This window comes from Schistocerca gregaria, chromosome 7 (assembly GCF_023897955.1).
Source record: "Schistocerca gregaria isolate iqSchGreg1 chromosome 7, iqSchGreg1.2, whole genome shotgun sequence".
In the NCBI taxonomy this organism is placed as follows: Eukaryota; Metazoa; Arthropoda; class Insecta; order Orthoptera; family Acrididae; genus Schistocerca; species Schistocerca gregaria.
Window position 1 is genome coordinate 37,767,155 of NC_064926.1, and position 14,637 is coordinate 37,781,791.

Here is a 14,637-nt window from a genome sequence, read left to right on the forward strand (position 1 = left end):
AAAAGACGAGGGCTAGTAGAAATCCTTGGGTAACAGAACAAATATTGAATTTAATTGATGAAAGGAGTAAATATAAAAATGCAGTAAATGAAGCAGGCAAAAAGGGATACAAACATCTCAAAAATGAGATCGACAGGGAGTGCAAAATGGCTAAGCAGGCATGGGTAGAGGACAAATGTAAGGATGTAGATGCTTATCTCACTAGGGGTAAGATAGATACTGCCTACTGGAAAATTAAAGAGACCTTTGGAGAACAGAGAGCCACCTGTATGAATACCAAGAGCTCAGATGGAGACCCAGTTCTAAACAAAGAGGCGAAAGCAGAAAGGTGGAAGGAGTATATAAAGGGTCTATACAAGGGCGATGTACTTGAGGACAATATTATGGAAATGGAAGAGAATGTAGATGAAGATGAAATGGGAGATACGATACTGCGTGACGGGTTTGACAGAGCACTGAAAGACCTGAGTCGAAATAAGGCCCCGGGAGTGGACAACATTCCATTAGAACTACTGACGGCCGTGGGAGAGCCAGTCCTGACAAAACTCTACCATCTGGTGAGCAAGATGTATGAGACAGGCGAAATACCCTCAGACTTCAACAAGAATATAATAATTCCAATCCCAAAGAAAGGAGATGTTGACAGATGTGAAAATTACCAAACTATCGGTTTAATAAGCCACAGCTGTAGAATACTAACATGAATTATTTACAGACGAATGGAAAAACTGGTAGAAGCCGACCTCGGGGAAGATCAGTTTGGATTCCGTAGAAATGTTGGAACATATGAGGCAATACTGACCTTACGACTTATCTTAGAAGAAAGATTAAGGATAGGCAAACCTACGTTTCTAGCATTTGTAGACTTAGAGAAAGCTTTTGACAATTTGACTGGAATACTCTCTTTCGCATTCTAAAGGTGGCAGCGGTAAAATACAGTGAGTGAAAGGCTATTTACCATTTGTACAGAAACCAGATGGCAGTTATAAGAGTCGAGGGACATGAAAGGGAGGCAGTGGTTGGGAAGGTAGTGAGACAGGGTTGTAGCCTCTCCTCGATGTTATTCAATCTGTATATTGAGCAAGCAATAAAGGAAACAAAAGAAAAATTCGGAGTAGGTATTAAAATCCAGGGAGAAGAAATAAAAGCTTTGATGTTCGCCGATGACATTGTAATTCTGTCAGAGACAGCAAAGGACTTGGAAGAGCAGTTGAATGGAATGGACAGTGTCTTGAAAGGAGGATATAAGATGAACATCAACAAAAGCAAAACAAGGATAATGGAATGTAGTCGAATTAAGTCGGGTGATGCTGAGGGAATTAGATTAGGAAATAGACACTTAAAGGAGTAAAGTAGTTTTGCTATTCGGGGAGCAAAATAGCTGATGATGGTAGAAGTAGAGAGGATATAAAATGTAGACTGGCAATGGCAAGAAAGCGTTTCTGAAGAAGAGAAATTTGTTAACATCGAATATAGATTTAAGTGTCAGGAAGTCGTTGCTGAAAGTATTTGTATGGAGTTTAGCCATGTATGGAAGTGAAACATTGACAATAAATAGTTTGGACAAGAAGAGAACAGAAGCTTTCGAAATGTGGTGCTACAGAAGAATGTTGAAGATTAGGTGAGTAGATCACGTAACTAATGAGGAGGTTTTGAATAGGATTGGGGACAAGAGAGGTTTTTGGCACAGCTTGACTAGAAGAAGGGATCGGTTGGTAGGACATGTCCTGAGGCATCAAGGGATCACAAATTTAGCATTGGAGGGCAGCTTGGAGGGTAAAAATCGTAGAGGGAGACCAAGAGATGAATACACTTAGCAGATTCAGAAGGATGTAGGTTGCAGTAGATACTGGAAGATGAAGGAGCTTGCACAGGATAGATTAGTATGGACAGCTGCATCAAACCACTCTCATGACTGAAGACCACCAGAACAACAACAACCTACAATATTTATTTGTGTTTCATAATATATATGTGATCGGTAAGAAATCTCGAAATCCTGCAAAAACATATTTCACAGATTTACTGCAAGTCGATAAGAAATCTCGAAATCCTACAAAAACATGTATCACAGATTTACTGCAAAAATGTCCAAAATTAATAACCATCAAATAGTCGGAATCTGTAACGGGAATTTGTCTACATAGGTTAATTCTAATTAACGATTCCAATATTCCTTAGTAATGTAATGACTATTATTTTAGAATTTAGTGTGTCCATTTCTCGACTATTTATGCTACTGTTTCGTACTTGTTGTCATTCGTTTCATTTTCCCGTTTTTCTGATACATTTTGGTTTTTCTCCACCCAAACCTTCAACTTTCCTGCGGTTCTCCCGTTAGATTGAATAATTAATAGTGAAATCAATGCTGCATTATAACAGTATGAGTTCATCATGGTCTTTACTGTAATGCAATTTAATTACAAGAGTACTTCTTACCAGACACGAAAATTTGATTTAAGTCTTGCTATTAATTATTTTCGTTCTCTTCAGTTCGTTTTGATATAAATCATGACTAATTAAATAACTGCGTGAAAGTGGTTGTAATTTTATCGTGTGCTACATTCGTTTGGTTACGAGTATGATCTACATGTAGCGTCTTTGCCTTAAGTATGACATCATTGCTCAAAGAAGGACACTAGACTTTATCCAAACGTACTGACACTTCTGTTCAGAAGCAAAAAATTGCAGTTCTGCAGAGAACACTTGTTTTTGTTGCACTATAAGCCTTTCAGTGCACTGTTCCCTCACGAGAGTAGTAGAAGATATCATTTGGCAGGCAACATTGCTTTTTGACAATACCTCAAAAAAACGTGTGAAATGTTTTGCAATGCTTTTATAAGAAATGAAATCCATTTATTTTCATAAGGTCCGGTTTTTACGCAAAGTAAGCGCTTATATTTTATGACTTTTGCCACTTAGTGATGTCGGTATATAAAGCAAGAAAAAGATTGCCAGTTTACGTTAAAAGACTCTATAAAAGGAACTTTCACTCAACAAGAACAGCTTTTATAAGTGTAATTAACAGTCTACATTCATCTTTAGTTGTGTATGACGCAGTCAGAAGCAGATATACACCATGATGAATTTTCGTACTGGCAAATAGCCTATTTCAAGACCTCCTGCAAGTGTTTTTAAATGCTGTGATAAGTCATGGAGGAGCAGAATATGAATCCAGCAGTCTGAAGCTGCTCCAAGACATTTTTGTTACACCTTCAGATTGGTACACCTACTAGTTCTAATTGCTCTGCCATTGTAATAAATAACGACATGATTACATACCTCATCCAGTTTCTTACAATTTGTATTTGTCTAGGAAACTGAAGAATTTCACCATATTCTGAAAATTTCTAGAGCCAGTATCTTGAACAGAAAAAAAACAGAGATTTCTTATCTATTATTACCATTGATCATGTTTATTTGTAAAATATGTGAAAGCAAGTATTAGACAAATGCCCATTTTCATGTGCAAAACATTTTTAAGAAATTATCTACCTCAGCTTTGGAGGAAATAAGGAATGATGTTTTCCTTCGCCTGAATAAACATGTATCTAACAGTCCACTCCTTGATAATCACATTCTTCAACCCAAAAAATCTGTACCCAGTGAGTATTGAGAAATAAGCCTGCATGATGAAGTGAGACTACACAGGAAGAAGATGCGCCATGCTCTGTTTGAAGTGTCCACCTAAAAATAGTTCTGTTTAATAATAAGTGATTTTGTGATTGTTTTGAAAATAGAATTATATACACATGTTGTGGCACCTACAGCTACAGAAGCCAAGTCACCTACAGGTGAACTGCAGTTTTGTGATTGTTTGTGTGAAATAATTTAATGAATTTGAGTCCCATTCTGTAAGACTTCTCTGTATTTTTTTAAACTCTGCTACTGACACATGAAAAATACTATTATGCTTTATATTTGTTTACTTTTTAAGATGACTGAACTATATGTTTTTCTGATTCCCACTCAAACAAAGTTTCTGTTGCAGCAAAAATTGTATTAAATAAAGTTGATTCTAAAGGTCTGTTTTAAGTGATACAGTAATAAATTTCTACAGTATGAGGTTATAAGTTCTGTTTTTCTGCTGTTTTTCTGTGATAAATTAAATGCTTGTATTATCACTATGAATACTTTCACTTTTATTGTGTGTTAAATGGTGATTTTAGAATTCTGTTCAACGTTTCGGCATCAGGTCAGAAAATGAAAGTGTTGTCATCAGAAATGTACTCCTCCCCTCCTCCTCGACACTTGACCAGAAAAAGCTGCTACCTTATCACACATTATATAGCTTATAGCAGATCCAAAAGAAGTTATGAAACTGATAATGATAAATTACTTTAGTCTTCTGAGAGAGTAGTTCGTCTATAAAAAATATACAATAACATTAAGACAAACGCTGTGGTATCAAGTTTCATTAATGTCTGTAAAGTGTTTAGGGTGTACATTGTTGTCCATGTAAATGATTATTTGGGGGGGGGGGGGGGGGGGGGGGCGGTTGTTATATATTCACTCTGCTGTAAATGAATCCTCTGGCATAGGTCACTTTAACTGAATAAAGTGTTTGGGCATGTGTAGTAAATAATGTCTATTCAGCAGACGTGATCAGCAAGGTTACTGTGTAAAGCAGATAACCACACATTTTGCAGAATGCTTTCCAATGCTCTTCCATTTCTTTCTTCCCAATACATTTATTCCTTAATAGTTTTTCTTACCGACAACGAAAACATGTTTCCGCTGAAATATGATGTACTTGACGTAATACAAGGCAATCAAACTTATTTTCATGTGCACTTTTATCCTTGCCCAGTGTTCCAAGAGGAGTGATGGATTCTGCTGCAGAGGTATGATATTCAGCAAGTTCACATCTAACATAAAGCAAGAAACTGGGAATTTCTACTAATTCAAAAGAAAAAAATACTTAAATTAGCCATTCTTTTTGTTGCTTGAAGATCTAGATTCAATAGTTAAAAAGTTAACGATAACCATTGCTTTATTATCTGGAACTCTGGAGGAACTAGATTAACTGCAGTGCTACATGTGTAACAGTAGTACTACAGTTCGCTGGATTGTCGGAATCAGTGCTTGATTTTAGCTGTAAATGACAAAAACTGTAACTGTCAGCTCCACTTCACACAGTGCGTAATGACAGAACTCGGCTTTCTGCCCTGTGTCATGTGACTTAGATATTGGCTTCAAGCACAGTCTATTAACACGATGGATATGGACATGCTGGCCTATGTTATATGTGGTCTTTGGTGGCTCAACGATGCAGATAGCTGTACTGTAGGTGCAACCAGAATGGAGGGGTATCTGTTGAGAGGCCAGACAAACATGTGGTTCCTGAAGAGGGGCAGCAGCCTTTTCACTAGTTTCAGGGGCAACAGTTTGGATGTTTGACTGATCTGCCCTTGTAACACCAACCAAAACGACTCTGCTGTGCTGGTACTGCAAACAGCTGAAAGCAAGGGGGAACATGGCGTCCTCTTGGGTGAAATATTCCTGAGGTAAAATAGTCCACCATTCGGATCTGGGGCAGGGACTACTAAGGAGGACATCGTTATCACCAGAAATAAAACTAGTATTCTACGGATTGGAGTGTGGAATGTCAGATACCTTATTGGGCAGGTAGGTTAGAAAATTTAAAAAGAGAGGTGGACAGGTTAAACTTAGATATATTGGGAATTAGTGAATTTTGGTGACAGGAGGAACAAGACTTCTGGTCAAGTTTTTACAGGGTTATAAATACAAAATCAAATAGGGGTAATACAGGTGTTAGGTTTAATAATGAATGAAACAATTAGAATGTGGATAAGCTACTGCGAACGGCGTAGTGGACACATTATTGTAGCCAAGATAGACATGAAGCCCACGCCTACCAAAGTAGTACACGTTTATATGCCAACCACCTCAGCAGATGATGAATTGATTGAAGAAATGTATGCTGCAATAAAATAAATTATTCAGACAGTGAAGAGGTACTGGAATTCGATAGTAGGAAAATGAAGAGAAGGGAAAGTAGTAGGTGAATAAGGACTGAGGGTAAGGAATGAAAGAGGAAGCCGACTGGTGGAATTTTGCACAGACCATAACACTTGGTTTAGAATCATGTAAGAAGGCTGTATATTTGGAAGAGGCCTGGAGACACTGGAAAGTTTCAGATAAATTATATAATGGCAAGACAGAGATTTAGGAGATCATTTTTAAATTTTAAGACATTTCCAGAAGCAGATGAGAACTCTGACCACAATTTATTGGTTATGAACTGTAGACTAAAACTGAAGAAACTGCAAAAAAATAGGAATTTAAGGAGATGGGACCTGGATAAACTGAAAGACCCAGAGGCCGCAGAGAGTTTCAGAGAGAGAGTTAGGGAGCTTTGAGAGACGAAACAGTGAAGGCAGCAGTGGTTCAAGTAGGTAAAAAGACGAGGGCTAGTAGAACTCCATGGGAAACAAAAGAGATATTAAATTTAATTGATGAAAGGAGAAAATCTAAAAATGGAGTAAATAAATCAGGCGAATAGGAATACAAATGTCTCAAAAATGAGATTGATAGGAAGTGCAAAATGGCTAAGCACGGAGGGCAAGAGGACAAATGGAAGGCTGTAGAATCATGTATCACTAGGGGTAGATACTGCCTACATGAAAATCAAAGGAAGCTTTGGAGAAAAGGCCAATGGCCTTGTTGCAATGGTAACACCGGTTCCTGTCAGATCACTGAAGTTAAGCGCTGTTGGGCTGGGCTAGCACTTGGATGGGTGACCATCCAGTCTGACGAGCGCTGTTTGCAAGCATGGTGCACTCAGCCCTGACAAAACCAGTCCTAAGCAAAGAAGAGAAAGCAGAAAGGTGGAAGGAGTACATAGAGGGTGTATACAAGGGTGATGTACTTGAGGGCAGTATTATGGAAATGGAAGAGGATGTAGATAAAGATGTAATGGGAGATATGATACTGTATGAAGAATTTGACATAGCATTGAAAGATCTAAGTCAAAAAAGACCCTGGGAGTAGTCAACATACCATTAGAACTATTGCAGCCTTTGGAGAGCCAGCCCTGACAAAACTCTTCCACCTGATGAGTGAGATGTACGAGACAGGTGAAATACCCTCAGACTTCAAGAATAAGAGAATAATTCCAATCCCAAAGAAAGGAGATGTTGACAGATGTGAAAATTACCAAACTATCAGTTTAATAAGCCACAGCTGCAAAATACTAACATGAATTATTTACAGACAAATGGAAAACCTGGTAGAAGCCGACCTTGGGGAAGATCAGTTTGGATTCGATAGAAATGTTGGAAAACCTGGGGCAACACTGACCCTATGACTTATCTCAGAAGATATGTTAAGGAAAGGCATTCTAGCATTTGTAGACTTTCGAGAAGGCTTCTGACAATGTTGACTGGAATACTCTTTTTCAAATTCTGGAGGTGACAGGGGTAAAATACAGGAAGTGAAAGGCTATTTACAATTTGTCCAGAAACTAGACGGCAGTTATAAGAGTCGATGTTATTCAATGTGTTTTTGATCAAGCAGTAAAGGAAAGAAAAGTAAAATTTGGAGTAGGAATTAAAGTCTATGGAGAAGAACTAAAAACTTCGAGGTAATTTTGTCAGAGAGCAAAGTGGCTGGAAGAGCAGCTGAATGGAATGGACAATGTCTTGAAAGGGAGATATAAGATGAACGTCAACAAAAACCAAACGAGGACGATGGAATGTAGTTGGATTAAACCAGGTGATGCTGAGGGAATTGGATTATGAAATGCGACACTTACAGTAGTAGATGAGTACTGCTTTTTGGGAAGCAAAATAACTGATGATGGTCGAAGTAGGGAGGGTATAAGATGCAAGAAATTTTTAAAAATTGAGTATAGATTTAAATGTCAGGAAGTCCTTTCTGAAAGTATTTGTATGCAGTGCAGCTATGTATGGAATTGAAACATGGACGATAAGTAGTTTGGACAAGAAGAGAATAGAAGCTATCGAAATGTGGTGCTACAGAAGAATGCTGAAGATTAGATGGGTAGATCACATGACTAATTAGGAGGTACTGGATAGAATTTGGGAGTAGAGGAAATTGTGACACAACTTGACTAGAAGAAGGGATCTGTTGGTAGGACACACTCTGAGACATCAAGGGATCACCAATTTAATACTGGAGCGAAGTGTGGAGGGTAAAAATCATAGAGGGGGGCCAAGAGATGAATATACTAAGCAGATAAGGAAGGATGTAGGTTGCAGTAGTTATTCATACATGAAGAGACTTGCACAGGATAGAATAGCATGGAGAGTGGCATCAAACCAGTCTCTGGACTGAAGACCACAACAATAACAACAACGTGGTGTAATACCCCTTTTTAGAGCCAAGCCAAAGATCTTTATCAAAAAAATTTCACAAATATTTGCTCAAATTTCTTTGTCAAAGAAGTATGACAGTGTAATATCGGCTTACGTTTCTGATAACAAGTGAAGGTAAAGCAAGTGTTCTTCCAGAAAAATGTAAATTTTGCTGTAAAAAAGGAATCGTGTGAAACTTGTAAGGACGAAATTACTAAACTAAACGAACGCATAACGAGCTTACAGTTCATAATCGGTAGTATGAAAACGGATATTTCGAAAATACAACAAGAAAGCAGTGAGCTAAACACGCAAAAATTTGCGCGAAATAGTTTGTCTGTTACGGAAAAGAGGTCAAATGCAAAGTGACATAACAGCAACACCAAAGTGTATAATCAGAAAACCTGTGAAAGAAACACAAGTTTTGTGCACGAAAACACATTTCAAGTACTTTACACTGCCGATAGTGAAAATGCAACATATAGTTCGTATGAATGATGAGAACAGCAAAAAGGCACTGTAAATAAGGTAGGAGAAGAAAATTTATTGACCCAGACAAGCGTGAATCAGGCCACTGTAAATGTGTCTTCCAAAATTTGTGCCGAATTGTTCAGTAAAACCATACAAAATGATTCCCACATTGTGAACTGCTATAACAGCAAACTATGCTTTCAGTGGACTTGTGACTAATCTAAAAGAAACAACTAAAACATATTCGGGTGGTATAGTGAAACTGGAAGCCCCTCTTGGCGAAATTAAAAAAATTACTGCATCTGCAGAGGTAAAAAAATCTGCACGATAAAGACTGTTGTGTTTCTGGGAGACGCAAACGATGTCTGCAAAAATGAAACAGCGAATGCTACGTGCGATCTTAAACAATATCTGAGAAACCTCTCATACAAATGTAGTAATGGGCAATATTTCACATCGCTATTATGTTGTAGGATGGTCATGTGTTAATATGGAAGTAAAAAGTGCCAATAACCAGTTTGCAAGAACTTCCAGACTTTTTAAAAACGCGGAATGGGTTGATATGAGCAATATTGGACGTAGATTCTACACACAACACAGACTTCACATGAATCGCTTGGGGAAAAAATATCTGGCAAACCTGATAACCAAGGAAATAAAAAACCAAAATGATAATGATATCGCCATCGGCAGACTCCATGATGGAGCAATTCAAAAAGAGCTAAAAGCATTAGAACCATCGTCAGTACAAGCAAAGCATGTAAAAAAAAGACCAAGTTTTAACAGAAGGAACAGTGGACAGCGATTTGAACGGCAACAGAACTACAGTTCCTCATATTTCAAATATTTTTTCAGACGAAAACAAGAAAAACGAGAAGACTCCAAGTTTACAAGAAAGCACAGGAGTAGTGGCAGAACCAACATTTGAAGTATCAGTAACAGCATCGCCGTCAGCAACAACAATAACAGGTTTTCCTGCGTATCGACAAGCGATGGAATGAAGACAAGGATCAAAAGAGGAAAGAAGGCAGTGAGATGACATCAGCCAATAGCCCACTGACATGGACCGCACCATGATAGAAGTGCTCTCAAGCTGAAGAGAATACAAGTGCCGCTTCTGCCAGTCTTTGCCGTACAGTATTTACGCTCAGTATCAGATTGGGACTCACAGACCAGAACAGTATTAGCACAGTACTAGCGGGAAGCACTACAATAGCAGTGATTTGTGATCCATATCAACTGCTTACATGGACCTTGTCTACAGCCAAGAACTTTTATTGTTTGCATGGTGCGCATCGCTTGCGACACCGTCGTAAATTCGAAGTTAAGTCTTGTCAATCTGCTGTACTGAAATAAAAACTATTAATTTGATGTGCATGAATTGTTATATAATTATCCGAGAACGCAGCATCGTTTAGGCACCCTATAAGCGATAAACGACGAGTGGGCAGGACCCCACAACAGAAATGGCAGTATTAAGTACATTAGCAACAGCAACAAGCAACTGACCACAGTCCAATGTACAGGTACAGGTTCTCCTCAAGAATTTCTGGTATCTCACCAGGATATGGGAATGCATATAACAGCACAAAACGTAAATAAATCTGTAACCAGTTCTCATCCTAGTCGCCTACAGATTTTAAGCCAAAATATTCAGTGCAAATAAATCATTAAAACTTGAGGTAACAATGAATGGTGCAAACATTGACTGCATGTGCATCATAGAGCATTTGTGCAGGTGTTTTGAACTAAGTAGTGTTAATATTCATCCGTATAACTTGGAAAGTCAGTATTGTAGAAAAAATGCCAAAAACAGAGGTGTATGTATCTCTACTAAATCAAGTATCAGGTACAAAAGGAGGTGTGAAGCTGAATCATTGAGTGTGGAGAATCATTTTGAAGCAGCAGCCATACAGTTGTATGAAATATAGTGAAAATTCAAAATATAGCAATATACAGACCATCTAATTTGGATACAAACATATTCATTTAATAATTAGATACACTGCTTAATATTTTTTTAATGAAAGGGCCACTGTCGTTTTCTGTGAAGATTTCAAAATAAATCTTATGAATGAAAGTAGGCTAAAAAAATTTCTAAATCTACTATGTAGTTTTAACCTGTTTTTGAACATACACGAACCCACAAGAATAATATATAATACAAACAGTCTTATAGATAATATATTTTCAAATGTGCAATCCATGGAAGTAAAACTTCCTGCTAGATTAAAACTGTGTGCTGGACCGAGACTCAATTATCAGAGCATAATGCTCTTGTCCTCAGAATTCCTTCAATGCCACTGCAAGGAAAAAAGTGTACTTCATGTATAAAAGAAGATTTTCCACTGAAAACTGTGTAGAATTTACAAATAACCTAACTAGTTACTCCTGGGCAGAAATGCTATCCCCAACAAATACGAATGCATATAACACTTTTTCTTCAATTTTTATTGGATATTTCGAAATGTGCTTTCCAAAGAAGCTGTCAAGTATCACATCACATTACAGTACAAAGCCAAGTGTTTGGATCACAGTTGGCATTAAAACTTCCTGTGGGTCTTTAAACAGACTAAATTCAAAATTGAAATACCTACAGATCCACAGTTCATAGAATATGTTGAGAATTACAAGAGGATATATCAAAAAGTAATTGCCAAAGCAAACTTTTTGAGTAATAACAACTTAACAAGACAGCCTGATAAGAAATCAAAAGCCATACAGGATATTGTGAAGACTGAAACAGGAAAGAGTTGTGAAGACTAGGATATCATTCTCAAAACACAGGAAATGTCAATATATAAAAAAAGATTTGCCAATTTACATCAATAATTATTTCATAAATGCAACAACTTCATTAAACTCAACATTTACAAACAAAGAAAAACCAAAATTTCCCAAAGCTGCTTGTAGCATGAGGACAGATGGACATGAAGTGTTCAAAATAATAAAAAGGTAGATACCTAAAATGTCAGGAGGAGTATATGAGGTACCTGTTTATATCATGGCCTGGGCCTTGCGATTTAGAGAAGTAGTGTTTCTGGAAAGGATAACAATATCAAAAGTGAAGCCATATTTCAAAAATGGCGACAAATATAAGGTAGAAAACTACCAGCCAATATCACTATTCTGGCATTTTCGAAAATAATAGAAAATTAATGAAACACAGAATCAACAAATATCTAAATTACCATAAGTTACTAAATAGAAAGCAGTGTTGCTTCCAGGCAGGTAAAAATAAAGAAACAGCACTAATGTGCTACACTGAACAATTGATCAAAAAAGACAATAGCATAGTAGGAATACATTTAGATCTCTCCAAAGTATTTGACACTGCCAATCATGGCATTCTGGAAGCATTAGGTATTCATGGTACAGGTAAGAAGTGATTTGAATCATCCTCACAAAACAGAACACAGGTTGTATGACTGAAATGAAATGAGCGTACGGCACTGTGGGCTGTGAGTCCCCCATTTGGGGAAGTTTGGCTGCCGAGGGCAAGTACTTATTGCATTCGACGCCACATTGGGCGACTTGCGCGCCGAAGATGGGGATGAAATGATGATGAGGACAAGACAACACCCAGTTCCTGAGTGGAGAAAATCTCCTGCCCCAGCCGGGAATCGAATCCCCCTGGAGTGGAATTCCACTGCGCCGACCACTCAGCTAACGGGGGCGGACATTGTATGACTAATGCCAGATTACTCCAACCATAAAATAAGTTTAGTATCAGATGCAAGAAAAGTGGAAATAGGAGTACGGCAAGGCAATACTCTAACTCCCCTATTGTTACTTGTCTACATAAATGACATTTACACCTCAGATAGAGCAGCATAGGCCAAATTATTTTCAAATGACACTAGTGTGATAATAGGTGCACCAAAGCACAACAGCTGATCAAGTAATAAAGAATGTCCACACAGGGTTCAATGCAAGCCGGTTGTCATTAAATTCTATTAAAACAAACTATATGCAGTTTGGGAAAATATGGCAAAATGTTAACTTGGTCGGTTGTTGGCTGACAAGGCCATAGACAGAGTGGCGTCAGGAAAAGTGCTGGGAATTCATGTAGATGAAAATCCTAGTTATAATGACCATGTAATGAAGCTTGTGCAGAAGCTTAACTAAGCCTGCTTTGATTTTAGAATTACTGCAAATGTTGTAACAGCAGAGGGTGCCAGGATGGCATATTTTGGCGATTTCCAGTCTCTTGCAACATACAGAACAATAATTTGTAGTTCTACCACTTGTGTATAAAACAAATCTCTTTGTTACAGCAGAGAGCTACTCAAATAATAACACACAGTCATCCACAGACACAATGCAAACCCTTATTCAACAAGCTTAAAGTTTTATCAGTACCTCCCTTATATACAGGGTAATTCACGAAGATACACAATTATTTTAACCTGTTATTCTAAAAGTAAAACTAAAGAAAAAACTTCATATAAACATGTTTAGTTTCAGAGTTACGGCTAACAAAAGATTTTCTCTGAAATTTAGCAACTTCACTAATATGAAGCCATCGCAAAACTGTACGAGGTTAAAGTAAAGTACGATTTCTATTATTTTGTTGTTATTGGTCTGGTGAATCTAATAAAACATGTCCCACACTTTTTCTGCAGTAGTTTTCTAGATAATTCACAGAACAAAGATTATTATACAAGTAAATTTGTTTACTTTCCATTAAGATTGTAGAAACGTTTATGTCACTGTGGGAAACCGTTAGTGAGTTGTTTCAGTCGTTTCCTAACTATGAGACGCGTTAGTTTTCTGTATTGTTCAATGAAAGAACATAATAACAACAGTGCATTAAGTGAAACCACATACTAACTGTTGTGGTATGTAGATTATTTCTGGAATAGGGATGCCTTTCAAATTTACGACAAAGGAATACGCCAAAATGGTGTTTATTTATGGCAAATGTGATGGTAATGCTATGGCTGCAATTAATGACTATTGTGTACATTATCTGAATGCACAAACCATTATCTGAGTATTTCGAATGTTACGGGAGACAGGTTCTCTACCTAGCATTCATAATCAGTACATGCGCTCGATACATGAAGACAGTGATGAGGATATTACGCATGCTATTCAGTGTAGCCCGGGTACCAGTACATAAAGTTATCTCTCAACGATTAGGCATTTCACAGTCTAAAGCATGGCATACACTGAAGTACAATAATCTGTATCCTTACTATAAACAAAAAGTGCATCATTTATATCCAGGAAATCATGCCCTCCTCCTAGAGTTGTGCAACTGGTTAGATACTAATCAGCAGTTACACAAACTCATTTTATTTACTGATGAGGCACAGTTTACTCAACATGGTATAAACCATTTATGTAACGAGCACGTATGGTCTGAAGCAAACCCATATGGCAACATGTGTGGCATGGTATAATCAACAATCACTTTAGTGGACCATTAATTTTACCAGGACAATGAAATGGCGAGATGTACTTACAGTTTCTTCAAGAAGAAGTGTCATGCTTGCTCGAAGATGTTCCACTTGCTAAGCGATTGCAAATGTATTTTCAAAATGACAGTGCACCTCCACATTTCATGAACGCTGTTACTACACATTTAAATGAACATTTTCCCCAGAAATGGATTGGTCATGGTGCTACACGTCAATGGCCACCCAGTTCCCCTGATTTAACACCAATTAATTTTTGTGTATGGGGGTGAATGAAAGACATAGTTTATGAGGACAAAGTCAGTACACATGACGCAATGCTTGCTCACATTATGCATGCAAAAGGCGAAATTAAGAACAACCTGTGAAACTGAAACGAGCAACAAAATTTGTTCATACATGTG